A 12,614-nucleotide genomic window follows, 5' to 3' on the forward strand; every position below is an offset into this window, starting at 1 on the left:
CAGATGCCTCTCGTTGTCATTCCCACTGGTCTTGCTCACCATTTTTTAGCAATGAACTTGCAAATAGAGTTCAAATATTTTGGGAAGATGGCACCATTTGAAAGGGCTAGAATTGCTAGTGGCGATGAGAATGGTTATAAGTGAGTTTTCAAAGTGAAGGCACACACTTCCTCCCTGGCTGGTCCCGTGGATTGTATCTTCAATAGCTGGAGATGCACCATTAGCATCAAGCCTGGATTCACTACAAGAGCTGAGGAAACTGCAGCCTTTGATGAGCCCTGCAATGCACACCATGTGTGTCTGTGTCTGCTTCTTGTTGTTCAGTCATGCAATTACCCATCCTTCCCCTTTCTTTCCCGTTCAGGCGGGGGCTGCACGCAGCCCCGGGATGCTGAGAGCCCTACAAGGACTGAGGATGTGCTACTGTGGCTCCAGGCTGCAGACCCGCCCCATGGTGGATAGCAAAAGCGGAGCGGTGTCTGGGCAGCAGTGGGGAGGCTGAATGTGGGATGTTTCAAGTTAAGGAGAAAAGTAAAGAAAAGAGAGACAGTCCATCACCAGAAGATGTGCTGCCAGGGGCTTTCCACTTCTTTAGTCTTTTTATTACATTTAAACATTGTGATGAAGGTTTGGGAGTTTCAATGACTAATGACCAAACAAAGACCTGTTTAGCACACAGAGTTTCAGCACAGGGCCAGTGCAAATATAACATGATTTTATGTTGTCCCTAAGTTACTTATTACACCTTATGTTTCCTTTGCTTTAACAAAATTGTTCTATTTTCCCCTCCCAAGAGTTTCTGTGTTTTTTAATATTGAAAAAATCTATGTCCTTCTTTGCACTTTTCAGAGGTCTGATTCTTCTCTGTAAAGATTTAGCGGGTGAGAATTTTGGGGGTGGCAGTTCAAGTGGAACATTGGTTTATAGGTGGTCTGATGGACAGCTAGTGTTCACAGCTTCATGATTAGGCAGACCCTCTAATCTGCTGGCTCACAGCACACATGGGGAGCTGCAGACCCCCTGTTGAGCTGGAGAGGCAACTTTAACTCCAGTTTTTCTGCAGGAGTGGCCATTTGGCTTCCTTGCTTGGAATCAGGCAAGAGTCTGTTTTTGACAAAATCCATTAATTTAATGGATTCAAAGGAGAGAAATAGAAAACTTTGGGACGGGTGTAGAAACTGAAAAAGGGAGTTTCTTGGCAAGGAGAGAATGGGAGTTGGGGTCAGTTTGAGAGAGAAAGGTGGTGGAGGAAGTAATGAGAAGGAGGACAGGCACACAGAGGGCATATGAAGATATTTCTGAAGAAAAAACAGAAAGATGACTCATAAATGTATGATGGGAGAGTAAGTATAAAGATGCTACTGGGAGACTCTGCTGCACAGGGTGAAGTTTGCTGGAGGACTGCCAGACGAGAAAAAGAGGAAGGGCTGTGACTTTGCTGCAGAGCCGTTTTACTGGATAAACAATATGGATCCTATCAAGCCACTGGGGAGGACTATGGGGGAAATTTTCTCTTCAGACTGGTCTGGAATGTCTTCTCCAGGTGGACAGACGTTTCCACCATAAATAAAATCTTAATACCAAACCCACATTTATTATATTTTGTGAGCACACTAATTGCTCCAGAATAAAACCAATTTTATTCATGCTAGAGAATACGCGTGATTCATGATAGTGTATTTGCCAAAGTACACAGGTCCAAATAACAGCTATAAAACTTCTTGGTCTTGGAGTGAATACTTCGAAGTTGTGTTGCTTTTATTAGTGCATTGCTTTAGTATAAATGCTATTGCATGTGCATTTCTGGTTATGGAATTGTTGGGGTGGAGGGACTAGCAGAGAGAGGAATGTGAATCCAGGAAGGGATCTAGGGGTTACTGCTGATGCTTATGGAGGAAAATGGGATCAGAGATCTACTAGAAATTTGTTAACTTACGAAATTTCTAAGCTAATGTGCAGGAGTAGGCTCGCAGGGAGCAGGGGAGAGAGATATAAAAGCACAATAATTTATTTTCCTACTACTTTTCTAAACTCTTTTTCTAATCATGAAAAGGTACTTTGTCTAAGCTGAATAAAGCATAGCCTTACTTACATTTTTGCCAAGATGACTGTGCAGCATACATATGATCTACTGTTACGTGGCGACTGAGGAATAATCACAACTGTCATGATTAAACTTAATTTATCATGGTGTCTCTGCAGTTTAAAACAAGAACTCCCCCCAAAAACAGATACCCCCAGAAAACATCCAATTTAGGTAACCTCTGTTCTTTCCTGTGTTTTTTTAATGAATAAAATCTTACAAAAGTTAAGCAATTGGGAGGTTAGAGTTGTAGCTGTCTAAAGTGAACTTCTAATCTGAAAAATCATATGCCCATAATGAAGAAGTAATAGCCTGCAAAATGTTGATCCGTAAGAGGTTGTGAAGACCATCGTACTTGAACTCCAGTTTTGAAGTTTGGGTTTTTTTTAAATATGTTCTCTTTTCTGTCCCTTTTATTATGAGGATAGCTTTGAAAAGTAGATTTTAAAATGTTTTTGAGCTTGAGGCAGTTTGAGTAGGCGTGACTGGGATGTTTTCAGATCTGCTTATGTAGTAGTACACTTCTTAAGCTCCACCATACGCAGCACTCATACTGCTTGGCACAACCAGCAAAGAGACTGTGTTACTTCCTTGTGTAGCGCTTATGTAGTGACAGTATAAATGTCCCTGTGTAAAGGAGATTAAGTATTGTGACCTAAACTGTCCTGGCTGTGATGATGCACTAATGCTGGTTAGTGGTCGGCTGTGCTTGAGGAAAGGAAGAGGGACAAGCACACTGTTTTTGAAGAGGCTAACAGACCTCAGGCATACAAAAGTATCCTGTTAATTTGCACTCTACTGTGACTCACTGATATAATTAGAAACACATTGTGTTTATTTGTATTCCTGAAACTAATGAGCTTAACTTACTCCTCCTTTAGGAATACTGAGATCCATCTTGTGTTTCAGTGGATCAGAAACAGAGGCTAGCATTTTCATGCTCAACATCATTGTTTATTTAGAAATGTCATAATTCCCTACCGCATAGTAATTCCCACGTGCCACCACTCATAAATCAATACAGAGCAGCTTGTTTATCTTGGGAGAGAGGCATCAATTCAGCAGGTTAGGAATTTTGCAACATAAGGGTTTTGGAAAATGGTGATTAGTTGTGACCATGGCTGTTAATGAGTGAATCAGAGTTGATAGGAATTTTTGCTGAGGGTGTTCACTGCATGCAATTTTTGCTTAAAACTGAAGGAGCTCCCAAAGCGGCACCTGTGCGTGGATTGATGATGCCCTGCAGTCAAATAGTAAGTAGTTCCAATAACAAAATGTTATTCTCTGCTCTGAGTTTCTCATTCTCTGTTTCTTTGCAGGAAACCTTTCAGGATCTTGGTTTTCTCCCTGAATGGAACAGGAACAATTTTCAAAGTCTGAAAAGTTTCCAGACACTCCTAACCATTTCTGAAGTGTAATTGTCTTAAGATACTATCTTTTTTAATTTTACTAGTAGAACTTAAAAAATACCTGCCAAGTCATTTTCAATAAAGATGATGTATAATGTTTATTTTTCTTGTACATTTTCCTAGTGAAACACAAGTATGGGAATTAAAGTAAAATGCTGCATCATGAAGACCTGGATCATTAGGAGGTTAGTGGGGTTTAGCAAGATAGAATGTTTCAAATGTAGCTATTTTGAATGACCAGTCTGAATTAGATTCATGTGGGAAAGATATGTATGATAAACAGATTTTCTCTATTATATCCTAGTGATATGAAGGTTTACATGAGCATTCAGTGCAGGTTTTTTTCCTCCTTTGTATGGTATCATTTAGAAAATAAAGGTGCATTTTTTCAAGTTTTCCCATTTCAGAATTGTTTCCACTTTTTGTGATTGAGACTGATTTTGTTGGATGTCAGTACATTCCCTATTTTATAAATATGTGATTTTGAAATGCAATACATTACAGTGCTTGCTTTAGTGTAATATGACTACTCCACCATAAAAACGGTTTATTCCCCCAAGATCCAAACAAACAAAATATGTTCTGTATTTACTTCATGGGTTCAACCACAAGAAATTTGACCTTCACTTAATTTGAGTGTTTTTTTCTCCGTTTGAAAACATACAACAGCCAACGCATTCATCTATCTTGTATTAAAACCACTATAAAAGATTATTGTTTCAGTATGTAACACCTCAAGCTAATACAAGTGGAGCATTTTTATTTTCTGTATAATGCAATAGCAAAAATCTAGTATTTCTGAAAGATAGAGAAATTTCTTAATTTCAGGTGGCAGTTAATGTTATACAGGGAGAAAGGTGCCTGTATTTATGGTTACCATTATTTGTTCACATAAAACATTATATCTTTATATCATCCTTCATATCCCACTAACTTAATTTAGGTTATGAAAGTTGAACGAGAGGTTACAAGCCAGACTCTTTATTGATCTTGATGGTTTATACCATCTGCAGGCTTTTTTTCCTTAGTGTTTGGTACCAGGGAATGGTGGGATCAGGAAATCCAGAGCACTGACTGTAGAGAACGTGGGTTTCAAAAGAAGCAGGCTAGTTTTCACAAAACACAGAGTTGAACTTTTCAGCAGTGCCAACCATTCAGGACTCCACGCAGGAACAGAGGGAGCCGTCAGTCAGTATAGCTGCACATTGGGAAGGAAACCAATAAACCCGCAATTTACGTTTCTGGGACTGAGCTGATCAAACCAGCTTCCTTGACATCCTCGTACCTCAGTGCATAGGACTGTGACAGGAACAATGGAAACTGAAAGCTAGATCTTGCTGTGAAGCTAGAGTAGCTTTATTTAACTGAGTATTTATTTAACTGGACTAAGGGGTTATGCAAGTTTCATAAAGGGTCTTGAAAATAGGGTGGGGAGCTGAACCCCGTGATTAAATTTGCCAGTGTTGCTCCATGCATTTTTGTACTTTTTTGTATTCATTTGGGACCTCTGTAATTCTGGAAGCCTCTTACATGTTACAGTTTGCACAAACTCCTCTAAAGAGTGCAAAGATTAGCAAAGACTGGCAAAGAATGATCTAAACAAATGTGTCTCTCCGGGGTAACCTCAATGACAAGCTCAGCATCATTTTGAAACCACAGGCCATATCAAACCACAAATATAACATTCCAAGATATGGCTGTGTGTGCAAAGACAAGAAGTTCCATAAGGCCATGTTTAAAAGGCATTTGAACACCTACTATTGTCATAAGCCTAGGTTCATAAAGTAGCTTTGAGCCTCTGCTTTTGGTGTTGTTTCTAATATGTAGCAGGTTCTGTTTCCAAACATTAAAGTCCTCAGAGAAGCAGTTTAATTTAAAAATTCTCTCTTCACACATAAAAAATCCCTGCCTGTAATCTGCCCAGCTGTAGACAAATGTACTAACAAGAGGCTCTGCCTTAATGTAAGGAATTGCAGGTCTCCATCTACCTACTTATGTGAATTGGCTTCCAGAGTTCAGAAAAAAACAAAATGTCAAAAAATATTTAAAACAAGGAAAAAGGATTGGAGTACCTTCCTGCTGCCTGGATTTCACAGCCCAGCTTCTTCTCCAGTGGATTTGGAGAGCTAGGCTTCTGAAAGTCTATCCACCAAAGCAGGGTAATGCATGGGAAGATAATCGCTACAGGTGCTGAGGAAAGAAATGAGGGTTAAGTGTTAAAAACAGCCCAGCAACCAATGTCTGGGTGGATGTGTCTTCCTGAGCATATAATATGATCAAGTATACCCTTTTTAACCACTCAGTGACAAGATGCCAATATCCATGACAACAAAACAGGTGATTCTGGAAGGTGCCACATACCCTGAAGCTCCCACTAACCTGGTGCTTTTCAGGGTTCACTAAGTATTGGAGCATCCTGACTCAGGATTTGGTCCATTGCCAAGCTGATTGGCGGTTGTGAAGGCAAACAAAACATAGGTGGGTTGGAGTGTCAAATGAGTACATTGGATTTTGAGAAGGATAAAGGTATACTAATATTTCTAGTACTAAATTAACCTGAATAGATCTAAAAATTTATTCCGGCTGCAAGGGGAATGCAGACAGCTGCATGATATTTTCAGATTTCCTGTTAAATAGAGGTGAACGAATGACTGCAAAAGGGAGAAATTATCTGTCTGGGTTTTTTTAAGGGTGGATAGGCAGTTACATGTTGCAACAGGGACATTTTTCCAGTTGAAGCCTTCCTTATTTGGAATTTGTAAATGTATTTGTCTCCTCCTTTCCACACAGCTGGACACGTGTGTTGTCTCCTGGCATTGGCATGATCACCCGTTCTTACTGGACAGCTTTAGCCAAGCATTACTTTTGAGCAGCAGTATCCTATCCCACCTTCATCTAATGCTTAGCAACTAGAAAAAGAGAACCTATATTAGAAAGTATTGCCTAAATATTTGCCTAGTTCAGAAAACGCTATTAGAATAGTTATGTTCCATATGCTTGCTGAAACACGATAAGTAAACCAGAAGAGAGGACAAGTTATTCCACAAGCAGCAGAACTAATGAAGCCTGATTTCCTCCAAATCTGTATGCTCTGTCACCCAGCACCTCTCCCTGCAATGATCCAGTTTCCCTTCCAGTATCCCATGAGATCTGCATCTCAGTAACTTGAGATCTTCCTTCTGCTAGCAGTGTTTTCAGTTCAGCACTTGCCTCTATGCCCTTGTCTTTTTTTTTCTCCCCGTGTTCCTGAGGTGAGAGGAGCAACACAAGCTAGATTTAGGAATGAGCTAATGAGCTAGGCCATGCCATGTGCAGACGGGTCAGCCGATGCGCATGGGATGAATGGCCCAGCACCCCATGCCAAAGGAAAGAGGAATAGCTGTTCCCCCAGCTTTGGCCTCAGTAAGGATACCAGATTTTATTTTCTCTCTCTGTAGATATGTAACATCTGGGTAATTAAACATCTTTGAGACATCTAGTTTTGCCACACAGGCTGAAATGGATCAACAGGTTCAAAAGGGAGAAGAAGGAGAGACTGAAAAAGCTTTCTTCCTTGGACAGGTATGCTGATAATACTGGTAAGAACATCTGCCATTCAGCATTGGTAGGCATAGCATAAGTTATTTGAGACATTCAGATGGCATGTAATGATTGAAGTATAGAAACACAATTTTTTAAAAAAAATGAGTAATCTGTTAGAGTTCAGTAATTCAGTGGGTATGAAGTTTAGCCTAAAAGCCAACAGGCTGCTCTCTCATGCTATTGAGCTGGAGGTTCATTTGTAGGTTAGTAAATGGTCTCAGTGTCTGCTCTTAGTTCTTTAGTCTTAATTACATGATGTATAAAGAACAAAATTCAAGTTCTACAGATCCTTTTCTTGACGTTTTTGCTCTCTTCAATGGAGTAACCAAAACTATCTCTGCCTTCGCCAATGAGTTATTACTTAGGATTGTATAAATGCACTCAGGGTTTGGAAAGTTTTATTTATTTTCCATCACCCAGCTATGCCAACTATATTCTAATAAATAAACATTGGTATATGCAGTCATTTAAAAAAATTCTAATAGATTGTGTTTATGGGAATTGTGATGTCGTAACCACGTTACGTATGTTATTATCATTAGCTTTTAATCTACAGAGGAAAAAGAGAAGAATGCTTTAACACTTACGTGGATACTAATCCTGATTCTTGTATGAATTTATTTCCTCCAATTCTCTGTATTTTTTGCTGTCACTATGGATCTTCGCATAAGAAAATGGTTTATTTGAAGTCCTTTCTGTAAGTGATGTAACTTGATTACTCTCAAGAGGTCTTTTCATGTTGATCACATTGGGAGACTTTTCTTCATGTGGCTAAGGCAATTATATTCAAGTCTCAAGAAACAAGACTGTATGCTTAAAAAAGTGCCAATTTTAACTGGATCCAGAAGTATAAGCTATCCCATACAACTAAATACCATGTAACAGAAACATAAAAATAACTAACTTGAAAAATTCAAAATTATATATGCATTTCTTACAGCCCATAAAATAACTTTCAATAATTGCTGTTACAGATAAAATGTATTTCTGATTCAGTCACTTGTTTATGACAAAGTTACTTAATAGTCAGCCCTTTGCCATCAAAGGAGTTCAAAAGTATGGAGAATTAAATGTCTCTCTGTCTATCTATCTATCTATCATCTATCTATCTATCTATCATCTGTTTATTGTGGAGAGAACTATGTAGCTATTTCAACTCTCTGAATAAGATTACAGCAAAGTCTACTACTCTGTGCAGGTGAAAAATTCCGACTGCTTTTTCTAACACTCAAACCCCCTATTTTCTGCCCTTCTCTTTCCTTTTGTACCAAGTATCTTCTGTTTGGCAAATGGATGGACCATCCATGTCCATTGAGCCCTTTTAGCAGCCTTTAGTAGTTGTTGCCTCTACTCATTATTACCTTGACTAACCTGCCTGGAGAGGAGCAGCAGCCTCTTGTTCTGTCCATGTCGTAAGGTGCTTTTCAGAACCAGATAGATTTTACCGTAGCACATGACATTATTCCTTTATAAGGTCTCCTCCTAGGTTTTGTCATTCATGCGTGCCAGAATCCCAGATTGCTCATCAGTCTGAGGATCTGTGCTGCCTGGTTGTGCCAGAGTGTCTCCTGCCTCTCTTCTCCAGTCTTGGGAGGATTTAGCTTTAGCAATCCATTAAAAAGTGCAAGGGTAAGGCAGATAAGCTGCAAAAAAAAAAAGGGGAAATGAAAGGGGGCTCCTGAGAGAAGATGCAGAGGCAGATGCAGTATAGAAAGTGTGAGAGTAATTCAAGACAACCACCTTGTGCTGCTCCTCAGTTTTTTATAGGACCTGCAGCACACCAATACGCCCTCAAACAGTATCTCTGCTTTTCCATGACCCCAGAGCACAGAAGAGAGTTGCTGGCCTGTGAAATACAGTGTGACCTATACTGTACAGCTTAGCTATGTTTTGAGGGGTTTGGCTTTATTGGTTACTGAATAACAATAACAGAACATAAACCTTGGACTAAGCGTTCTCCCCAAGACTCTCTATATCTTTGATTTCCTGTCTGCAAAACCTCTTGCTGCCTCTGACCACAGCCTTACTCTCACCTATCAAACCTGGATGAATGAACTGTAGGATCACTGAACCCAAAGGGACCTCTTGTCTTTCCTGGTGTTACAAATGAATGAATCTGATGATTACATCAGCCATTTTACTGGAGCAATTTTTAGGTGTTTTTCTGAATATTCACATCTGTCCTGTGATGTCCATTTTAAGCAACACCAAGTTAATACGTAGAGAGCCAAATGGTGGGCTGCCTTCTGATATTCCTATGGCAGTTTATGCTGTATAATAGTTCTGAGAAGTTTGGGTGTCCAGATGGTTTATTTAAATATATCTAAGACTAGGGTAAAGCTCTCTCTGTTAACCAGCCTGAGATGCTAAATGCTAAAGTAGTAAAACACTGAAGTGAACAGGTCTGGGACCGAGTGACTCCAAACACACGGTAAAGTCAGAATTGTGTCTCCGCCGACTGCTGTGTTTTTCTTACCATGTGCTGGCAAAGACTCCGTGGCTTGTTCAGCATACCCTGTCTCTTGATCAAAAGCAAAAGCTTGCTATGGCCTATACATTGTGCAGAAATCCTCCCAACCCTTCCATAAACCCTTTACATTTTTTCACTGGCAGATGGTTTACATTTTCCATTCTCTGTCATATCTGCACTGGGATAAAGTCTTTTATCTTACAGTGACTTCAGTTGAAAAATAAACACCCATCCATCACACCATGTTTCTTCAGTTGAGAAAGATTCTGCAAAATGCTCTTTAAGCCTATTGCCTTTGCCTTGGAAATCTTAGGACTATGTAAACATCTTGACATGAAGTATTCATTGTAGGCTCTATAACAGCATACAATAAGTTAAGAATCAATGATAATTTATGTGGGATTCCCAGCCAAAGACCTCAAATGTGGAGGATAGTATTTTTTCTTGAAGTTTCTGGGCTCAGGAGAAATAGCAATATTGATGTGGCTGAGAAAAAGGTGATTCGGTTCCTTTTCCATCTGCTCCTCTGAGAATGCTTTCTTTGTTTTAATGGTATTATAACTGACAAGTGTCTTCTTCAGCCAATGCTGCCTAGAAGAAGTGGGTATAGCCCCCATGTAAGTCATTCATTCGTTAGTTCAATAGAGTCTAAACACAAAGCTTAGGAGGCAAAGTCATATCACTTGCACTAATTTGGCTTTATCCTAATGTTCTTAATAAGAATCCAGTTTTGTTACGCTAACGTGGGGTTCACTTTGGCGTGTCCACCCTTGTATGTCTAGATTTTAAGTGGGAAGAGTACCATATCATGTGGTCACTCGGTAAGTGATACTGTACAGGCATTGACAATACTTGCATGAACTTTAGAGAAGCAAATAATCCATTAAATATGAGTGGAAGGGGCACAATCAACACTGCATCTTTGCTTCCCTTCTTTCTCTTTAAGGGGATGGGGAGGTTTCATATTCTTTCCCATTGCTCTCCCAGAGCACAACATTGGTTCAGCACAGGAGGGGGTGAACAGCTGCACAGGGGCAGGAATCAATAGTCAAGGAGGATGGGAGACTTTAAAACCAGTGTTGCCACTAGAGATGTGTAAGATGAAATTGCATCCTCCTTGATACCACAGAGCTGAAGATTTGCTAACATACCAGAAGTCACACGCTGACATTCTTTCCTGTATCTATCACATTCCCAGAAAACACAGAGCTCGCTGCAGCAATAAATCCACTTGGTGAAAAATTCCAGCGTTTTTACATATTTTTCATTTCACTTTAGTTCAAGTTTTTTTGCTGAACTTCAAATGCTTCACTTTGAATTCAGAGCTTTGTAGATTTTTTTAATACCCTGTTTTTACAGTATATATTTTTAAGTTCTCGTTTTATTATATATCTGTTAATCACTACCTTTGTTATTAGAATTACATTAGGTATTTTGGTAACAAGTATATTAAATTTTACTCAGTAAGTTAATTACGGAGGTTAGGAAATTATATTCAAGTATTTCATTGATCACTGTTTCATAACTGATATTAAAAAAGATAATGCAAAGAAAATGACTGTATAAAATTAAAATGTGAAGAATGTAAAATACCTTTCAAAATGAAAATAATTTTTAAATTACACAGTCCAATACTTTTGAAATGTTTTACTTCATATTAACTCAAAGGGTCATTTTCATATTTTTCAGCAAAATTAACATTTCCTGTTTGCTGCTGATGATATACACATATTCTAACACTGCAATGTAGCAAGAGTTGCCTCGGTAGGTGTGCTAACAGCTGTACCTATGAACTTCTGTCTGCAGTTGGCAAGAGTAAAGCTAAGGATTCAACTTTGAGCATGCCATCTCAGTTTTGGGAGGCTCTTGAAGAGTGGGCAAAGAAACAATAGAATAAAAATAAATAAATGTAAAAACAGAAGAAAAAGCTGCAATACTAACATGCCAGATGCAAGCCCCTAGTAGTATTTTGCTACTTACAGCCTGTATTGCTGAGCTATTTTGTACTTACCTATTTTGCTGGAACCTAGCAAGCTCTCCACTTGCACAGCTTTTCTTCATGTCAACAGATGGTCCCGGTGGATTGCACTGTCAAGATCTGACTTCTGAGGCTATTGGAGGGGGTGGTCCTTTCTGTATGATAGGATGATTAGTTAGCTCTATGTGTGCATTTTCTGATTCTGCAGTCATTTTGTTGTGGTAGTCAATTTTACACAAAAGAGAAAAGGTAAGATACTTTTGGAAGCAAACAGAAAGACTTTCTAGGTTAACTAGAAAGGAGTGTGTTTGCACGAAGTTTTTAGCACAAAAATGTAACATTAGACCTTTACTAATTTCTCTTTTGGTTTTGAGGCAACAATCTTTCTACATGTATTAAAACATGTAATGTAAATAAGTGAGCAGATGTTCAGAATTTCCTCTCTCTTTTATTTTTTTACCCCTCCTGTTGGAAATCTATTGTTCCAGTTCTCTGATTGTTTGGACCATTCCTGGAATTCTTGTTTTTAACTTAAAAATTCCAGAAATGTTGTCTTGCTGCCTGTCTGCCTCTTTCTTTTGCAATTGCAAACAGAAGTGCTTTGCTGACAGTATTTACAATACAGAATAAGAGAATCTTTAAATGCCTGTAACCAGATGTGTATGTATACATTCAGTGTTTTTCTTTTAAATAATCAAGTGCATGCAAAAGACGTGGCATTTTGTAAAGGTATCCTGAGATGTATTTCAGGATCAGCCAGCAGAAAATTAATAATGCATATATACTTACAGCAGTGTGATGCTAAACTTTTAAAAAGGGGTTCTTTGAAATTTATGCTGTCTCAATTGGCAATATCTATCACATTCCTCAATTAGAGATACAGAAATCCCTTCCTTTCACCTATAAAATTCATACTTCACAGTGCCTTCATCCCATACTTCTTTCCAATCCCAAATTTGTCACTCAGTTCCCACCACAGTACCTCTTTCCTCTTCTGCTAATTTCAGGAAAGCTGCTTTGTTTGGCTCAACAGTCATGGCAATGGCAAGTGTTGATGTGGCAAACCACTATACCAACCACAATGGGTACCCT

The sequence above is a fragment of the Nyctibius grandis genome, chromosome Z (assembly GCF_013368605.1).
Source record: "Nyctibius grandis isolate bNycGra1 chromosome Z, bNycGra1.pri, whole genome shotgun sequence".
NCBI classification, from domain to species: Eukaryota; Metazoa; Chordata; class Aves; order Nyctibiiformes; family Nyctibiidae; genus Nyctibius; species Nyctibius grandis.